Below are 18,702 nucleotides of genomic sequence, written 5' to 3'. Positions count from 1 at the left end.
ATTCTCTGTAGTGCTGCCTCAAATAGTATCAGCTCCTTCTCTCTAATTACCACAAATGAGTTAGTAGAAAAATAATTTTAAAACACACAAACCCAAAGCATTATACCAGTGCACACAGCACATCATGTTGTACCCAGTGAGCTTGGGGTGCTGGTGTGGGAAGGGGCACACACAAAAATACCCTTGGTCAATCCATCCTTTCCTTCTGCAAGTTAAAAATCCCAATGACCTGGGAGAGATCCATCTATATATATTGCCAAAGACTCTCACAGCTGAAATAGTTTTATTTCTAGAAATAAATGCCAGCAACATAAATTACTAATACAGGCACCATTCTCAAGACTTGTTCTCCAAAACCAACTTTTTATGAAGTTTATGAAAATATGTTATGTTGCAATTCTGCCGACACTGAGGAGCTCAGCACTGTGATATAAATGACCTCTTCCCACCTATGCTTACATTCAAAATTACATGCTGTCACACACATGTAAGCTGCACTGGACCCAAGACTTTTCACGGTAACTTCCAAAGCTACGAAAAATAGTTCAAATACAATCAACTGAAGAAGGCTTGCAAAACCTGGCTGGGAAAACACAAGCAAGAATGGTTGGTAAATTAGCTTCTGTTTTTATACAAAATTAAAACATTGACTTACCACTAAATTAAAATAGGTTTCCTGTGACACTATATTGTACAGCCTTATGAATACTTAATAGCAGTACAGTAATTACAAGGAACTAAATGATTTGCAGCTCAAGTTAAAATAAATGTACTTACTCCCAGAAACACTAAGTGATATAAATATTAATGGGATTTTTAATTCTATCAAAATTCCATCATGACTCCAAAGAAATGAATGCACCGTCTTAATAAAGAGTTTGTGTATTTGCTGCTGTTAATCCAGTGGAAAAAAAAAATAACATAAGTTTCTGAGCACTTCAGACTGTTGATTGTTCCTTGTGTTGTGTCTCTAGAAAGCCAAGGATAATGCCACCACCATGGCCCTATTAATAACAACTCAAATGCAAATAACGCCATTGTGGTTACTTGGCTTCAAAGAAAAGACTGTAGTAATACTGACTCAGACTTCCTAGATACGATGCCAGGTTTGCACTGCAAATGAACACCCACTAGCCAGGTCTTGTTCAGTGTTGACCAGAATTAGTACTTCAGTAGGTATAGACTATACATAGTTTTGCAAGTAAAACTTACTCAAGTCAAAAGGGTGTTTTTAACTGAGGGTGCAAACTTTCAGAATTTGGCCACTATTTATATCTTAAATCTTCAACTGGTATTTCTAAGGACACTCTGGAATCTGGTGACTTAAAGACTACGGCTGTATTTTGCCAGTATAAGGGTGAGAGGTCTAGAGTTTCTGATCAAGTCACCTCTGTGTCCCTAAGACCTGACCTCCAACTTTAATTTTGGGGAAAAAAAAGCTTCCTGTGCTCCTGCACTGAAGTTCTTCCATAGAACAAAATGCCTGGCAAGCTGCTGGGATGGCTGCCTGTCAAAGATACAGGAAGAATATCCTGGAATATGTAAAAATACAACCTATAGTCTCTGAGTTAAAATGAGTTCAAAAAGAAACCTAATAATTTAATCTCCAAAGAGGTTTAAGTAACCACTTACTTCAAATCATTGATTTGTTTGGCATATAGCTTTAATGTCGGTTAATTCTGACACAAATATATCAGACTAGGTGTAATACGGTGCTTTGTTTCAATGGGGACAGGAACCCATCCTTCCCTGTCCTGTCATTTCCAAAAGGATAAATGCAAACCAAAGAGAACACTGTCAACTGCAGACCAAACACATGGGATCTTGACCCATCTCCTCTGCCTGCCAGCACAGCTTGTGAGCACTCGTTAATTCTGCTTTAGAGAATCCTTCAGGAGCAAGTTGTCATCTCGGTTTACTGTGAAAACACAAAAAGGTTGACTGAACTCTACCAAAAGGATTCAGAACAGGGCAGAAGCAGTCACATAAGCTATAGATATTAAACTGATCTTAGTGTTGAGATAGCACAGCTATGCCACAAAGAAAATCTGGCCAAATTTTGTTGACACTGATTCAGGGGAAATCAATACTTTACTATGCAGAAGAAGAGAGACTTTATTACTTACTGCTACAGTGGGAAGCTACGAAACTGCTTTGCTGCAGTTCATGCCTGTTACAGTTCTGAAATATAAGGGAAATGTGTCTGTGTGTAGGAGCCAGAAAGAATGGAGGGTAAGAATAAGAGAAGACAGAAAAAATGTCACCTATCTGCACTATCCCAGTCCCCCATGCTCCCTTCAGTATCAGGGTATAAGAGTTAGCTTGGGAAACTTTCTAAAGCGAGGAAAACTCACCATTTCAGTACAATCAGAACTGTTGTTTTACCTATTCATCAAAATGTACTTTTCTATGTAGGCACCAGCATTACTGTTCCTTCAGTCACTGAATGCGTGACATGCTTAAAACCACAGGAAAACATTTTTGTTTCCACTAGTATTTTTTTCACTTGTTTTATGTTTATTCATACAGTAGAAATAATATTTGTGGTACAAAACAGGAAAAAATTAAGGTTTTAGGGATTTTGATAAAACTACAAATTTTGCATGCAAACACCTGCTACATCTCACTGTGCTGTTAGGTGTGTTTCTGGCAGCTATCCCATACACTGTGTGACAGCCAGCAACCACATTTCTTATATTGCACCTCACATACAATTTATTTTTTCTTACAATTCTTTACATATCCCTAAATTCTGAAGCCCTGAGAACTTTTTTTTTTTTTTTCCCCCACAAACATGTTAGCTTTTCCCCCCAAAATATAGCAACAAGCAACTTTTGGGTCTGAACAGGCAATGCATTTCAAGCATCACACTCCACAGCCTTCCAGGATCGGAAACTTCCAACCACTGTACAGGAGACCTGTGGTGTTTTAAAGGCTGTTAGTACTTTTATCTTTGCCCATATGATGACACATATAATGAAAGGACACTAAACCAATGATGTTTTTTAGCTTTTGTCAGCTTCACCACAATGGATTTTAAAAATTGGGTCTTCCTTCCCTTTTACTCTCCCCATGACACTGCAGTGGTTAGACTTGTAGTCATTGGAGTCCCAACAAAGAAAGAAAATTGACGTCAATACCATGTAATAAAAAATCTCCATGACTTATTCTGTAAATATATCTGGCTCACACAGAGGGCCTAGTGCTATTTTTTGTTATTAAGGTGATTATTCATACTCAATTAGGAAGCTGTTTGCTGCCTCAGACCTCCTAACGCAACCCTTACACCATCCAGACCATCATATATATATATCTGTCAGCACAAAGGAGCTTCTCTGCTGTTGTGTGTGACGGTGATTGCAGGCACATCGAGCCATGCACATCACTGCAGCCAGGTCACGTTTTCCTGAACGTGAACATCCAGCTTCCAACAGCTCACGTCCAGTCCCTGCTGTACAGCATGGGCTGAGGGCAACAAGTTCCACAAACACATGGTCTTCCTCTCCCAGGCTGCAGAGCCCTTCCATGCTGGGCTTGCTGAGAGCAGCCCCACTCACAGCCTGCCAGGGAACCCGAGCAGGGCTCCAGGTCTGGTTTCTCACACAAATCTGGTTCATGGCTTCTAGCACACACTCCTGCTCAGACGTGTCCACTCTGCTGGCCAGACAGGAGAGTCAGGCTGAGCCTCCACACTCCAGATATGACTCAAAATGAGTCTTCTGGTATGTGTTCTCTTCAGATTTGGTACCAGGGACTGCAGTGAAAAGCTCACCACAGTAATCTACCTAAGGACCTCAGTTATCAATGAGGGAATAAATTCAGGAAGCGAAGTGAAATGGTTTTACTCTTTCAGGTGTCAGAACAAAATTAATTTTGATAACTCCTGCAAAATGAAAGAAAAACTTTTCAGTAATTTTGTATGCCAAAATTCCAGTTTGGGGTCATCTTGTTTGCTTTATTTTTCTCCAAAACTTAATATTTTTAATGTGCACGGAAGGCACACAATATCTGTACCATAATGCTATCATGGAGAGCTCTACAATAACTGAAACTTTCTGTATTAGAACAACAAGAAAAAAAAAAAAAAAAGCCAACCAAACAAACAGCAACAAAAAAAGGCCTTCACAAAGAAGCGTTCACCCAGAGAAACTTAAGTGAAGTCAGTACTCTTGGCGGTATTTTCACTTCAGCAAAGCACAACATTTTTTAATGGAAAAATATACAGGCACAGCATCTCCAGCAGGCTTGACATGACAGCTCCATAGACTTCCCTTGTGAGGCAAGAACTCCTCATCTTATTTTATTCTCCACTAATCACTGCCACCAAGAGCAAGACAGATATGCCATATGTGTATGACTAGTCCTAGTCTTCACTGCATAGGAGACTGGCTCTGACTTGGGAAAGGCGATCCAGTGCTAAGCCTCAGCAAGGCTGCACTGATGGCATTCAGGGAAATCAGAAACCATCTGTCAGGATAAGATCAGCTGCATGCTTGTGCCTCACTCCTTCACCTGACACACCACCAAGTCACCTTAGTACATGCTCCCCTACCTCTGCCCCTTCTCCTCCTCACCTCCACAGTGGTGTGGGGTAGGAAAGGGAAAACCCAATGAGGAGATGGATAAACTGACATATCTTCCCAATCAAGCTGTAGGGACTCCTGGGGAAACTTTATGCAGTGGTGTTAAGGTATTAACAAAAACTCACTTCTAAGAGACCGCAAGGAATTAGATGGTGGCCAACAGCTAATCCTGCCTCTTAAGTGACCATAAACTCACCTGCTCTACATGGTGGCCTTGGTCTGCCCAGTGGAGATGAAAATGTCCCACTAGATGACAGCAATGGCCATGCCAGTCTTGCAAGACACTTTCCTTGCAAGGCACCAATTAACTGACACACTGACACGTTCTTCATCCAATTTATTTCCATCCCACTCAAGCCCCATCTAGTTCCATTTTCTGCCCCTCCTGAGCGGATGACAACAGAATTGAGTCATTCTGAAAAACTTACACCTCCATTTCCAGTAGTGCTGGATTGTGCTGCTTCATCATTTGTGACACCTTAAATGAAGCTGCATCTAGGGTGGACTGAGAAGTCTGAAAAGCCCATTTCATTTTACCTACAGATTAATATCATACTGTTCCTTCTGCTCTACTGCACCACAGAGGATGGAGTGGGATATAATAAAACCTTAAATGTAGTTTCTGAGTGTCTCATACTCTCTGTGAAGAATTGGACTGCAGTTCTCTGACATCACTCTTATCTTTATAAATGTAAGGTAAACAATGCTCTTTTCCCGCATCCATTGCCAGCTTTGTCCTTTTAGAGCAGAGTGTGGTGTGCAATGACAATGACTTGATGTAGCCCTTGACTTCAGTGTAGACATCCTGTAGACACCCATTGTTATTGGGTAACAGAGCAGGGGACTGATAAAAAAAGATGTCACAGATGTTTGGGAAGATTGTTTAGCCTTCCCCTGGAAATTGCTGTCCTCGACATCTCAGAGTATAAGTTCTTGGAAGTACAGAGAGTAATTTAGCTTTCATCCAGCATTTGTGATTCTTGATTGAGGCCAGAGAAATCACTCTAAAATAAATAAAGACTACTACTACTATCTGAATGTGTGATTTCAAGAGGTTCTTCACTTTCTGTAGCGAACATCTGCCAAATTAAAGCTGCGATCGAATAAAAAGCTGTTGCTCGATTCCCACCACATTTCAGATTTGGGGTTGTGATTTTTATTGTAGTTCCATCTCCATTGTTGTCAGATAAAGAGATGTTGTTAGCAGAGGCTAACTGGACAAGATCTTCCCAAGCCACATTAAACTGATGCTGTGGAGTGACAATCACCTCAATCCGAAGATAATTTCTTGCTCATCACTGCAGAGCCATCCAAAACTCTCTAAGTGTTGCAGGAGAATATCCTGCCCATGACAAAACTTGAGGAGTTAGAAATACCAGAGTGATTCAATTTGTTCACTCACAGATAAAATAGCTCTTTGTCCACCACTCATTTCTAATAAAGGCACTGCCCCCTCCCACAGCACTTCTTGCATTCTCTATCACTGCTGTCTGTTTTCTCCCCACGAAGGACAAAGTTGATAAGAAGTCCCTCAGTTGTCAGCACAGACAGATTGCTGGATTGATTTTAATCAAATGTTATTCCAGAAGGTTAAAATGCATCACTTTGCTTAAACAGAGAAAAATAAGATAGACATGACACATCACCTGAAAAAGAAAACGGAGTCCAGCTTTAAATAGAAAAAGACACAAGAAATGTCTTTTCACTGAAGGGTTATTTTTCAAAACAGCTCTTTAGATTCACAGAGAGAGCCACTGGCTTGGTAACCCAAACCACAGGTGCTGAGTTTAACGGGCGTGTGTTCCCAAGAGACGCAGGAGTCGCAAGTGGCACGCGGGTCACGGAGGGAGCCAGCACCATGTGATTGCCTGTTTGAAGACAGGCAGGCTTTTTTTCATGTCACCCTGGCCTTCATGGCCTCTCAGCTGTAACCTCTGTGCCTTTTCAACCTTGCAACACGGTATTCTGGACTTTCAATAATGAAAGTTTAAATTCCACGTTTGAGTACCAAAAAATACTAACAGACAGCACAATGTAAGGGCTGTTCCCTTGGAAAGGGCATGTGGAAGGAATTCTGCCTACCTGTTCTCTTGGACCAAATATTTACAGCAGTAAAGTTTCTATGGGATGTTCAAGGGTGATGTTGTTTCAATGCAGAGACATCTGTATGAGATCCTTGTGTATATGAAACTACATTTGTGTAAGAGGTCTGAGGAGAGAAAGCAGCTATAAAACCTGAGGGTTTATTTACTATGACAGTAGTATTATGAAATTTCACAAGTCGCTGGTCTCACCTTTAGCAATTACTATCAGTTGGTAACCAAAACGCTCCAAGTCTTTGACTGCAATATCAAACCCTTAACATAGGAAGCCAAGAGAAACATTTAGTGTGAGACTGTGGGTCTCTTAAAAAGACCAAGATACAGTAAGAAATATCAATCAACAAATGAAGGCAAGAAGGGTGGTTAAGTTCAGCCAGTGCATCAGAAGTGTGGGTGGAAACACAGGTGGGCATGATTTCCATGACACTGTCACAAATGGGTTTGTTTTTATAAGGACAAGGCACAATGTTAGTGCTCCTTGTCACCACAAAGGACTAGAAACCATACATGTGTTTGATGGGGATTTGTACAGGGCTACCATGTTCCCTTCTTGCTCACATGTCATAAAACTTCCCCATAATTCACTGTAAATTTTCCCTCTCTAGAAAACATACTTTCCAGCTATTCTTGTTTTCACACCAGCACAGACCCAGGGTATGGAAATCACTGCCCCAGAAAGGCACCAGCTGTGCTTTCTGTGCCTGCAGCCAAATAAACTTACTTTGTTTATACAGTGGAGAAATGTATACTATAAACACTAGGAAATATGAAAATCCTTCAGCTTTGACATGGTGTGATGGTACTGAAGGTAACTCACAGCTTGGTGGATGAGCTGCAGGACACCCAGCACCATTACTACCTCAACCCTGCCTCTACAGACAGCCACACACACGGTGACCTGGTGTGCTCCCTGCAGTTGAGAGCAGCTCTACACTTTACCTGAGATCCTCGCTTTTACCAATTCTCTAATAAATTACTAACCAGTATAGTGCCCTTCTACTGCAAACAAACTTTAGAGACATGTGCTGGTGGTCCCATGGCAGAGGTTAACTCATACCCCAACAAAAACACCGCAGGCAGTGATGGGCAGTGACCGTGTCACTCAATGGCAATCCTCTGGTTTACAGCAGCCCAAGCCTCCAGCTTTTTGTTTAAAAAGCTATCCTGCTCCAAAGCAAACAGAAAATGACCCATGGAAAATGCACATCACCATAGGCATTCATCTTATCACAGAGACACATTGCTCTGCTGTTCTGAGCTCTGCTAACGAGTACACGCTGGCAGTTGCCACCTCGAGACAGCCAAGGGAAAGAGCAGTGAAAGGAACCATCTCCCTTCTGCCACTGAGGGCTGAAATGTCACAGGGGGAGCCTGGAGTCACTCCAAACTACAGCGTTTCAATATGTGATACTATTCTTTGCTTTGCCAGCTGTGCCGGCAAGCTTTTTTCACCTGTTTTTGTTCCTCTTTTGGATTCCTCTCCTGCTTGCAAACCCATTTGGGTAGCACTGCATCACCCAAGCCAAGGAGGGGAACCGTGAGTCAAAGCAGATGAGCAAGCCAGGAAAGATTCCTCACTGTGCTCTGCAGAGAGGAGCCCTCCGAGGCTGCCACCGCACTGCAGGCACCATGATTCATTCACAGCACAACGAGAGGGACTCAAGTGTAACTCGTCCTTCACACTACCTCCAACTCCTGCCCGATTTCCTACATGGGTCATATTGTGGTGGACATGTTCCACTCCCCATCTGGAGGTCATGCATGACTATAGCGTCATTGTGTTGGAATAGAATTCCTCTGCTTTATTTTTATTGCTGCCATAAGATGGTTTTGTGGCCTGTGAAATGCCAGCAGGAAATAACCTCCTGCTTTGAAGCCCAGCACTGAGACACACCAGTCACTGTTTATGGTTCTGCAACCCCTGGACTTCAGCAGAAACAAGAGTATTTCCTGGCCTAGGTATCTTTGTTTGTTGTATTTGCTCCTGTGTAACTATGACTAAGAAATCAGTAGGGTTGTGCTGAATTACATCTTCTGTAATTTCAGCTGTGCAAAGGGTTTAGGTGAAGCTTTAAATCTCAAGCATTAAAAATTCCCTGTTACTTCTGTCTGATCAAACTGACTATTGATGGGAAGTTTTGGGGTGCATCTGCCTGAATACCTCTGCGGCAGAGGACATCTCACAGAGGTTAGCTGTAAATTTATAGCCCATGGCATAAAAGCCTACAGGCACAGACCCCCTCCTGCCCAAGGTTGCCAACAGACCTGCTCCGACATGAACACTGTCCTTGCTAAAAATAAAACAAACAAAAACCCCCACAACTCTCTACACATAGGGGGTTAAGACAAATAAACTAATGCAAGTGTGAAGCTGTTGCCAACAGACACATCTCTGGGCAAGGGCGCTGATCCCATATAGCTTAACTCATTGTATCACATTCACACTTTCTCATCAACTTTCTTGATGGCCACAGGCAGACCAGAGCTGCCCCTGCGCTGGGGTGGAAATGCTATGACTCCACAGGGCGTTTTAGAAAATGTGGTAGAGACAAAATCCCCAGAGCTCTGAGCTGCAGATATATGTAACCAACCCAACTGACTCATGCCTCTACTGACATTTCTTCACACTCCATTAAAGGTTGACAGCTTCTGGAGGAAAAAACTGGCTGAGTATGTTCATCTTAAACTTGATCTGCCTCTGGCTCACTTCAAAAAATTAGTTAGTTGAGCAGCAAGCTAAAATAATCACAGTCCCCAAGAGACCATGTGATTCTCCAGATCTGTACAAAATATATAAAGTGCACAGCCATCATCTTTTCTGGTTAAGAAGCTGATACCATCAGGAAAAGTCAAGAGGTTAATTAATTAATTACTTTTTTTAGAAGATGGAGACGATGCAAGAGGGAATGTGTTATAATACATCCTCAGCACACAGGCTCTGATGTTACCTACAGAAGAGCTTGTACTAAATATTTCACAGCAGTGACAGAACTACTTTGAGATGACTATAGGTACTTACATACAGCAGGAATAAAACAACAGCCTTCTCCGGTGGTGGTCAGAGGGGAACAACTGGACTATGCATTTTTTCTTGAGAGAAAGCAGTTGAAACAATCACTGTGGGCTCTGTATCTAACCAGGCTGTGCTGATAGTCATGCCGCTACCCCTGCGCTGCTCGAAGCAATTCAGGACAAGGGAACTCAAGCAAGAGCCTGTGTCCCAGCTGCAGGCTTTGCCACCTCATCATCCCAGGTGGAAGCAATAGGCGAGCTCATCACAGAGCAGATATTTTTGTAAGTCAGGCCCAGCCCTGCTAGGCTAGGAAGGGCAGTATGGTGCCAAGAGCTGTGTTGGTAGGGGATGAGAAGAAGCTAGGTCTGGTGGTTCCCCTGTTTCGGAAGCATGCCCATGGAGGCAGTGTCTTTCTCTGCCAGACTATGCTGCAATCAGCACCTTCCAAGATGCTGCTGATGTTTTCAACTTCTTTTAAATTAAATTACCAAACTACTGACTCCTTCTTGGGTCACTAAAAGGTGAAGAAACCAAAATAAACTTAGAGCTCTGAGACACTGAGGGTTGACCCTGAAGGTTATTTTTTGGTGGGCTAAAGCTGTGAGCCTCGTGGCAATCCCGATAGGAAGGGGGAAAGGGTAAATGATCTCCTAGGGTAAGCTGCTTTCAAATGGTTATTTCCAAAATAAAAATGACAGGGCATGCCTTAGGTGGGCTGTAAGTTCTCATCAGCCAGAGTCTCCAGGTAAAACAAGCTGTCCAGACACTAATTGTGTCTGGCACCAGACACCTGGCAGCTATGAGATGTCACATGGATCATTTTTAATGGTTTCACAGAGAGCAGTTATTTCTACCAGCACACATACTTTGAACAAGTGCTTTTTTCAAATTCTGCTCATTTCAGGCCTCTACTCCCTGAAAAATGTCCTCAGTCTGGTTTCTATCAGGCTCTCTATGATGTACCCCATGCCACTGTTTCTCTTGTGGGGGAAGCGTGTCCTGCTTCGCACTGCTGTGAAGTGCTGGCTTCCTAATCCCTCTCCTTACTTTAGCTCTGCAGGGAATCAGCAAATCCCCAAAGGAAGGAAGGAGCTCAAGTTTGGCAGGACTTAGATGCAGAAGGCTTCACCCCTCATTTCTGGTGATACTGGAGGGACGCTGGGATGCGCATATCCCACCGAGGGTGAGATGTGCTGTCGCAGCTGTTACCCTGGAGCAGGCATCAACTCTACAGAGCCAGCTGTGTGGGTTATTCCCTCATCCTGATGTATCATGTATGCGAAAGGATGAGTGTGAGTGCATTTGGCCAAGGCTTCTACACAGGACATCACAGTGCTACACTAAGAGGAAATGTTTACTGGATTAAGAAATGGTGATCATGGCAGCTGATCTGAGATTTATGTTTCTGAGAAGCAAACACAATAAAAGCCAAAGCAGGCATATATGAAGAAACAGACATGTACGTTAACGAGTTTAGACAGTATCTAATGTTTTTAATACAGCTGAAAACAGTGAGCTGAAACAGAGGGAAGGATGTAAACAGAAGAAAGTGATAACCACCAGGTCACAGACCTGCAGCACAGAGAAGCCTCCGTGCCAGCAACCTCGTAGGGAGGCACGGATCAGATGTCACAGCTGTGCAGTATTTTCAAAAAATACTGTAATGAGAATAAAGGAGAAGCTGGTAGCTATGGATATATAGTAAAAGCTTGAGAATAGTCAGAAAGCTGTAACAGTTATACACAAATTGGTAGGCTGCAGAAGAGGCTGATTTTGAGCATATTGGGAAGAAAAGAAATATTAAAAGTTAGGTTGATCAGCTGGAAAACTGTAGCATTGTTGACTGTGATTCAGGAGAAGACACTGCCACTAAATACTTCTGTTCTACTTTTGGGAGCCATATTATGTGGTGATGAACTTTTCCATCTCCACAGACATTAAACAAAATGTTAAGCAGCAGTTACTAATGCTAGACACTTCAAAACTAGGAGGTCCAAATAATGGCACCTTTTCTTTAAAAAGACTTTTTAGAGAGCTGGGTAAGGAACTTTACACATGGTTGATCTTGATTTCCAGTAAACTTGGACAATCAGAGTTAACAAAAAAATGTACCAATATTTTGAAAGAATAAAGTGGATAATCTAGGTAATTATAAGCCTATCAGTCCAAGATTGCTCTCCAGCACAATAACAACATGGCTCATAAAGAATACAGTTCATCAAGAATTAAATATGGGGAATAGAATTTGGCAAACCAGTGTGGATTAGAGAATAAATTTGCCGTCTTGATATTTTCAGTAATAAACAGAAATACTGCTGTAATAAGTTGCTGAATTCTCTGATTTTGGAAAAGCATTTGATTTGATATTACATGATGTTTTAATAAAGAAGCAAGGACAATACCAACTCCGTACAGGAGTCTTGGGCAGAGTTTAAGCCCAATATAGCAAGAGGTCTCCAATATACATGCAAACATGGAAACGCTGCCTAACAATTCTGGTTTTAGCATAGTACCCTGGGAATCGGTTATAAGTTTTCTGCTACTCAGTTTTTTACCCATGTCAAGGAAGAGTGTCTTGAAATCATCACTGAAGAGTTTGCTGGTGACCAAGATCGGGGGGACTGATAAATTTAACAGGCAGCATACTGATACAGAGCAATCTGAATTGCTTGGCTACATTTTTAAAGGAAACACTATGCATTTGAGTAGAGCCAACGTGAGGCAACATATTTGGAAGCCAAAATAAAGGCAATATTTACAGAACTGGGACAATTTGGCCTTGGAAAGAGAAAAGGAAATGAGGTGCCTGCTCGTTGTCAGCTCAACACAAGTGCCTACTGCCATTTGTTGTGGCTAACTTAATTCCCAGGAGGATCTTGAAATGAGAAAGTAGGAATGAGGCTGCTACGGTACCTTACACCATTCTCATGTTGACATATAGAAAAGATGTTGGATAGCTGGAAATATGTAGAAGAAAAGCCATGAGCCTTATGAAAGAACTGGAAGAGATGTTTCTACCACAGGATGCTTCTGGAGAGTAATCTATTTAGTTTATCCCAGAAGAGGCTGAAGAAGGACTTGAGTATGTCCTTCAGGTACATACTCAATAAACAGGACACTGGTGGCAGGACAATCCCAGTGGCAGAAGACATTCTGGGGGGTGAAAGTTGAAACCAGGCAAATTCAGGCGAGCACGAAGATGCATATATTTGAGTTGTACTGATTACGACTGTTGCAGTCAAGCAGCGCAGCATGACCAAACACACTCCAATCAGGAAGAAAATATCTGCAGATAATAGCAAGGCAAAATCTGTGAGCTGATCTGATGAACAGAGAGCAGAAATGGGAACCTCCCCAGACAGTCAGGCTAATGAGGGGAAAGCTATGACTGAAAAGATGAAATTGCAGTGTGAAGGCATTGCACGAGCATCCAAGGGTGTAAAGATTGAGTAATGTATCCAGACTGATGTGTGTGGCATTTAACTAGCAGTTATTTGCTGTCTCTAGTTACTGATTTCAGTCCTTTATTCTTTAAATACAGCAAATCATTCAGAGGAAGGAATATTCAGCGAAAACCCATGAATGCCATTAACTGATTGAGGTATTTTCTTTCATTTCACATATGAGATGCCAGAATATCACTGCCTGTATAAGCAAGAGAAACTTCTGATGTTCAGACAATAGAATTGTGGAAACTTAATTCTTAAAATAGCAAGAAGGAAGGGGGGAAAATAAAGAAAAAAAGCATATGTAAAATATAAACCTGTGCTCGAGGAACAGACCTTTCCTTCCCCCACTTCTGCAAGAGGAGAGAAATGAACTACTCCTTTGTACCCCCTGAGACTTCAAGCTCTTTCTGATGAGATTTAATCACTCAAGAGAGCTGTTTGGAGCTTTTGCTCAAAATTTCATGCAACTAAGAGAGAAGCAAGTGCCACTTCAGAGCCTTGTGTTACCTTAATTGCTAGGATAAAGGGAGGTAAAGAAAAAGATCTGCATGTTCCCTAACAGTCCTGACCGTGCCTGAAAGCACTTGCTTTCCAAACTAATCCCCTGCTTACCCCAGATACTTGATGACTTACTGGTGGCATTCAGTAAGAGGTAGTCAACTGCAACAGACTCTCTAATTATAGCATGACCTGTTGCTAATTACTGTTTGACTAACCCACTGCTGTTGTATTATCACACTAAATAAATAATATCCACTCTCCTCTGGCAGTGTTTACAGAACTGATTTCCCATTCAGATCTCTACTCAAAGCTGTAAACAGTCCCCCGTGACACCAGCTGCTCCGGTCAGACCCCACGGGTGGGGAGCCCTGCCTCACGCATTAATAGCGAGTGATGGACACAAGTGCTGAGCAAATGTGACAGCCAACAAACCACCAGCTCTGCTGGGGTCCTCAGAGCTGGAAGCGTGGACTGGCATGGCCACAACTGAGGTGCTGAGGATCCCCCCCACGTGCTCCAGAGCAGGCTGGGGGGTTCTGAACACAATGGTTTCAAGGCAATGCACCAATGTCGTCAAACACCAGGTGTTTCATCCCACCACACACAGTTTGGGAAGACTGTTGATCAAATCTGGCTGGCGGGTCCAGCCCTGCATGCTTTCCAGCCACCTTCCCCGGTGACCCGCTCAGATGGAAGTATCTCAGCCTTTCCAGGCCATCTCCCGTAGAGGCTGGAAGGTCCAGCTCATATTCAGCCTCTCTGAAGCTACTGCTGTCAGGAGTCCTTGAAACTCTGGCTCATCTTGGCAACTGCTTCTCAACGCCCAGTCTCTCATCCCCTCACCACACAAGCAGGGATGACTTCCACACTCCACTGCATTTTGAAACTTTCAAAAAGAAGCTTCTAGAAATCATTTTGAAAGCATTTTGCAATTCTCATGGTGCTCACGAGAAGGTTTGAAATTTCCATTTTTTATTCCCAAGTACAAAGAATCTCTGACTTTCTGGAAGTTATAGCCACCACTGTAAATATTCTTGCAAATAAATTAACTGGCAAGAAAGCTCACGGGAACAACATCTTTTTAACTGAATATTGTGCAATACTTATTAAGTTCTGAATTTGCAATGGCAAGGACTAGCAATGAAAACCTGGTTTAGTCACTAAAATAATCCAACTGGGCAAAGGAATCAACAGCATGTCCCAAGAAACTGAACAAAAATAGTTGCAATATCAGCAACCAAAAAATTGCAATGAATGGTCCACAAATAGAAAATAAGTATGGGAAATAATCTGCATTTTGTCAGCAAATCTTATCATTCGCATTTTTTAATCTAAAATTAACCTACACGTAAAATTATCCAGTATAAACATGTTTTCAATCATACACCCTCCATAGTTATTGGGAGTGAGAATATTCCTTATTCTTGAGCTCACCTGGACTCATAGTGTGTTCCTCCTGTGCTAAATTAGTTTGGAGGTAGCAGCATGCTCAGACTGCAGGGATATATGGACAGGATGGCTTGTGATACCAGAAAGGGAGTTTGGTATCAGGGCACAAGCAGCATCAATTAAGGTCTTTATTTTAAAATTGTGTAGTTTTAAACAAGAAAAAGTTTTGGTCACAACCAGATAAACCGGCTTAAGAAAGACCTCAAATTTCTCAGCTTTGCCTCTGAAAAATATGATATACAACATTTCCTTCATGGATTAATTTTGGGGCAGAAGTCTGATGCAGGGAAAGAGCTTCTGCAGGCCATGGAGTTTGTAAGTCCTCTTAATTGACAAGCTCCCTTTTGTCATTTTTCACTAATATACCCTTACTTTCACCCAACTGTTTAAGCTTTGTTCTTTCATGGTCTCAGTACTTGTACCAAACCCTTGTTGTATTGTATATGCATCAGCTGGGGTCTAAGTGTGACCAGCTCTAAACAACTGCAGAGACTCTGAATTGTGCCACAGGAACAGGAAAGCAAATGTTGGCAAATTTCCCTTAAGAAGATGGGGAGGGGAATTCACACCTTGCCCAGCACATCTGTAGGATGCTCCAGCCTATATCACTTCCTCCTTCTTGTTTCCAGGCACATACATGGCAGTACAGCGATTATAGCAATGCATGGGGACAATACAGCACTGCTCTGCAAATTGTGTAGCTATTTATAAAACCACAAAAAGTGGCTTTAAAAGTTGCTATTGTGATTTCCTGTCATTTCGAACTCCCTTTACAGACCACAGGGACACATGGTGGTGGAGGAGTAGCTGCAGCCTCCAGATGCAGTTTAGTATTTTGAGACTGCTTTTAAAAACTTCTATGTGGGTGTTTGCCAAAGAATCTTTTTTTTATATTTTCTTTACTGCTAGTGAAACAACCAACTTTTACTCACACTTACACTATTCATTATAAAGTAAATAAAAAAACCTACTTGTCCTAAAAAGTTGCAAAGTACTAAATTAGCCAAAAATAAACATTCTTGTTGGGAAACAAGTTCCAGATGTGTCTGCCAGATTCCTTCCATCCAAAGCTGCGGTATTTAAGGGTCCACAACACAGCTTGGATAAGAGGAAAGAAATTTCACTGTTGCTGAAACAAAACCAGATAATTGCTTGAGAGGCATTTCTATCCACGCTCTCTGGATTTGTTTCCCAGGACTGAAAGAAAAAGTCAGTGGGAGCTTGGTTCACATGTTGTTAATGGGAAATCTCGACTCCCTGCCAGGACTTCTTTAGGACATGTGTCCGAGCAGAGTTGGGACACCAGTGGAAAAGCAACAGGGAATGAGTGAAAATGGAGTTTGCATGTGCACCTTCCTTACGCACAGCCAAGAACGGCAACTGGCAAAAGGTGGCTAAGTCACCAAATGGGCAATTCCTGAAACTCTCCTCTTTCCTCCATCAGCTGCTATTACAAGGACAGGTTTATCACAATATAGGTATCTTGTGGGTCTCTTGCACCCTTAGGAAAGTAACCTACGCATTCAGTGCCTATTTCCCCTTCCCTCTTTTTATCCATTTAAATCAAAACCTGTTAGGGATGGGACACTGTTTAATGCAGCTTTGGTATCCTTGAAGCACCAGAAACCAAACAGGCCAGACAGCGAATCCATCAGGCCTGAGAAAGGCTCTTAGGGCAACCTGTAAGTCCTCCATGAAAGTGGCCCAGGCAAGCACCTTAATCTTAGTGTTCCCATAACAGCTACTGCTTCTTAATCACGTTACGTTGCTTTTGTAGAGCACAATTGAGGGGTCTGATTTTGGCCTCTGGATTTCTGTTACAAGGATAGATACCAACTGGGTCTACATGAAGGAAGCTGTGGGGCACCTGAGCCAGGCAACACCATGCTGTGCACAGAGAAGGCATCTCTCCTGGGGGGGGGATCAGTGATGCTAGCCCCCAGAAGCGATCTGGCAGCAGACACAAATCCTTCTCACACTTGGTTCTGACTTGAAAATTGGCAGTGGCTGACCCAAATTGTCTTGCCAACTCCTGTCCAGGTCCTGCATGGACCAAGTTTCCTTCTCACAGTTTGTGGGGTAGGAGGTACAGGTCATGAAAGCTGCCTCTGTGGATGAGGTGTCCCAGGGTCTGCATTGCAATGTCACCAGCACAGTGGCTGGAGCTCCCCTGAGCCTGCCGAGGCAGAGGTGTGCTCGGTTCGGAGGGGAGCTGCTGGCAGTGTGCTGCAGCTTCTGCTCAGGAGGAGATCAATGGGCATCTGCTGCAAGCCCCAGAGGTGCCAGGATGAGCCCCTTTATGGTCAGTATAAAAGTTTTTTGCTTCACTTTTTGGAGAAGAGTTTCCTTCCTGGAGGTATTCCCTGTTATCCTGGATATAATTAATTCCCGTGGTTCTGGGAGCTTGTTTGCAGACGGGCATCTGGGGAGCTTGACCTATGCTCCAAAGTGACTGCACTGTTAGCACCATTCATTCAACCTTCGGTCAGCTTAAATACAAAGAGCTCAAACAAACATTATTATAAAGCGAATTTTAAAAACCTGTTTCCTTGTTTTGTATAACGTACAAGACAGGAAAGTTACGGATCTGTCTGCAAGCAGAAGTGTTGTTTATAGCATGAAAAGCCCAGCGATGTCAGTGCAAAAGAAACACCTGCTGCCTTGGCTGCACTTTGAACTTCCTTGGGTGCAAGTTCAGCTGCCCTGGGTGCACGCTGAGCTGCTCCAGGTGAGCCCAGGGCTGTCCCGGATGCCCACTACACTGCCCTGGGTGGGCTCTGTTTGCTTCAAGATGTACATCTGGGCATGACCTGGCACAGCATCTATTCCAGCAGCACCTCCAGCTCCCCATGTCTCCCCCAACAGCTGCCTCGCTGCCCACACAGCTACCTGCAGAACACGAAGCACTGGCGTGACTCCGTTAGCTCTGACGAGCCCATGGGTTTACATGAATCCAGTCTTGAAGCTTTTGAAAGTGCTCACCCAGGACTGCCCTCCCAGGTATCTTCATGCTAGTACTGTGAGGCAGCTTTGGGACCACACACATCTCATGCCCAACTGCCCTGGAGCCAACCTATGCCAACCATCTTCACTCAATGGCTGAAATCTTTTTTTCATGTGCCTGGATAAATTATCTGCGAGGAAACCACAGTGTTTAAAAGGGATGAAGAAATGTAAGAATAACTTCACAAGTATAAACAAAAGCAATGCTCTCCTGAAGAGCTGTAGAGCCAAACGAGGAACAGCTCCACTTCAGCCTGTCCTCCCCATCCTGCCTGTCTCATAACTAGGTTTTTCTAGTCTAAATGGGAAGAAGGGATTACACCCTCTCCTATCTCCAGCACCACACAAAGCATTACAACAATCATAAAGAAGATTTTAAACAAATGTCAGGATTACAGACAAGAACTTCTCTACACAATTAGCAAGTGAAGGAACTTAACAGTACTGCATTCATGTGGACTATGACAAACCCAGACACAGGGAGGTTAAAGGACATGATCAGGACTATAAAACCATAGCAGTAGAGCTGGGATTAGAAATCAGCTTTTTCCGGCTCTGAGCTTGCACATCTGCATTAGCAACAGGTAATGTCCTCTCCTTTC

At 42.9% G+C, this 18,702-nt stretch overlaps 1 protein-coding gene across 1 annotated transcript in view; it reads right to left on the bottom strand.

Annotated features, from left to right (window-relative positions):
• HTR4 (5-hydroxytryptamine receptor 4) overlaps window positions 1–18,702 on the bottom strand; it is a 143,505-nt gene that overhangs the window by 101,393 nt on the left and 23,410 nt on the right. The gene's annotated exons all lie outside the window — the stretch shown is intronic.

The sequence above is a fragment of the Tyto alba genome, unplaced genomic scaffold, assembly GCF_018691265.1.
Source record: "Tyto alba isolate M040663 unplaced genomic scaffold, T.alba_DEE_v4.0 Super-Scaffold_17, whole genome shotgun sequence".
Taxonomy (NCBI): Eukaryota; Metazoa; Chordata; class Aves; order Strigiformes; family Tytonidae; genus Tyto; species Tyto alba.
The sequence above is the reverse complement of the archived record's forward strand: the minus strand, read 5'-3'. Positions and strand labels throughout refer to the sequence as shown.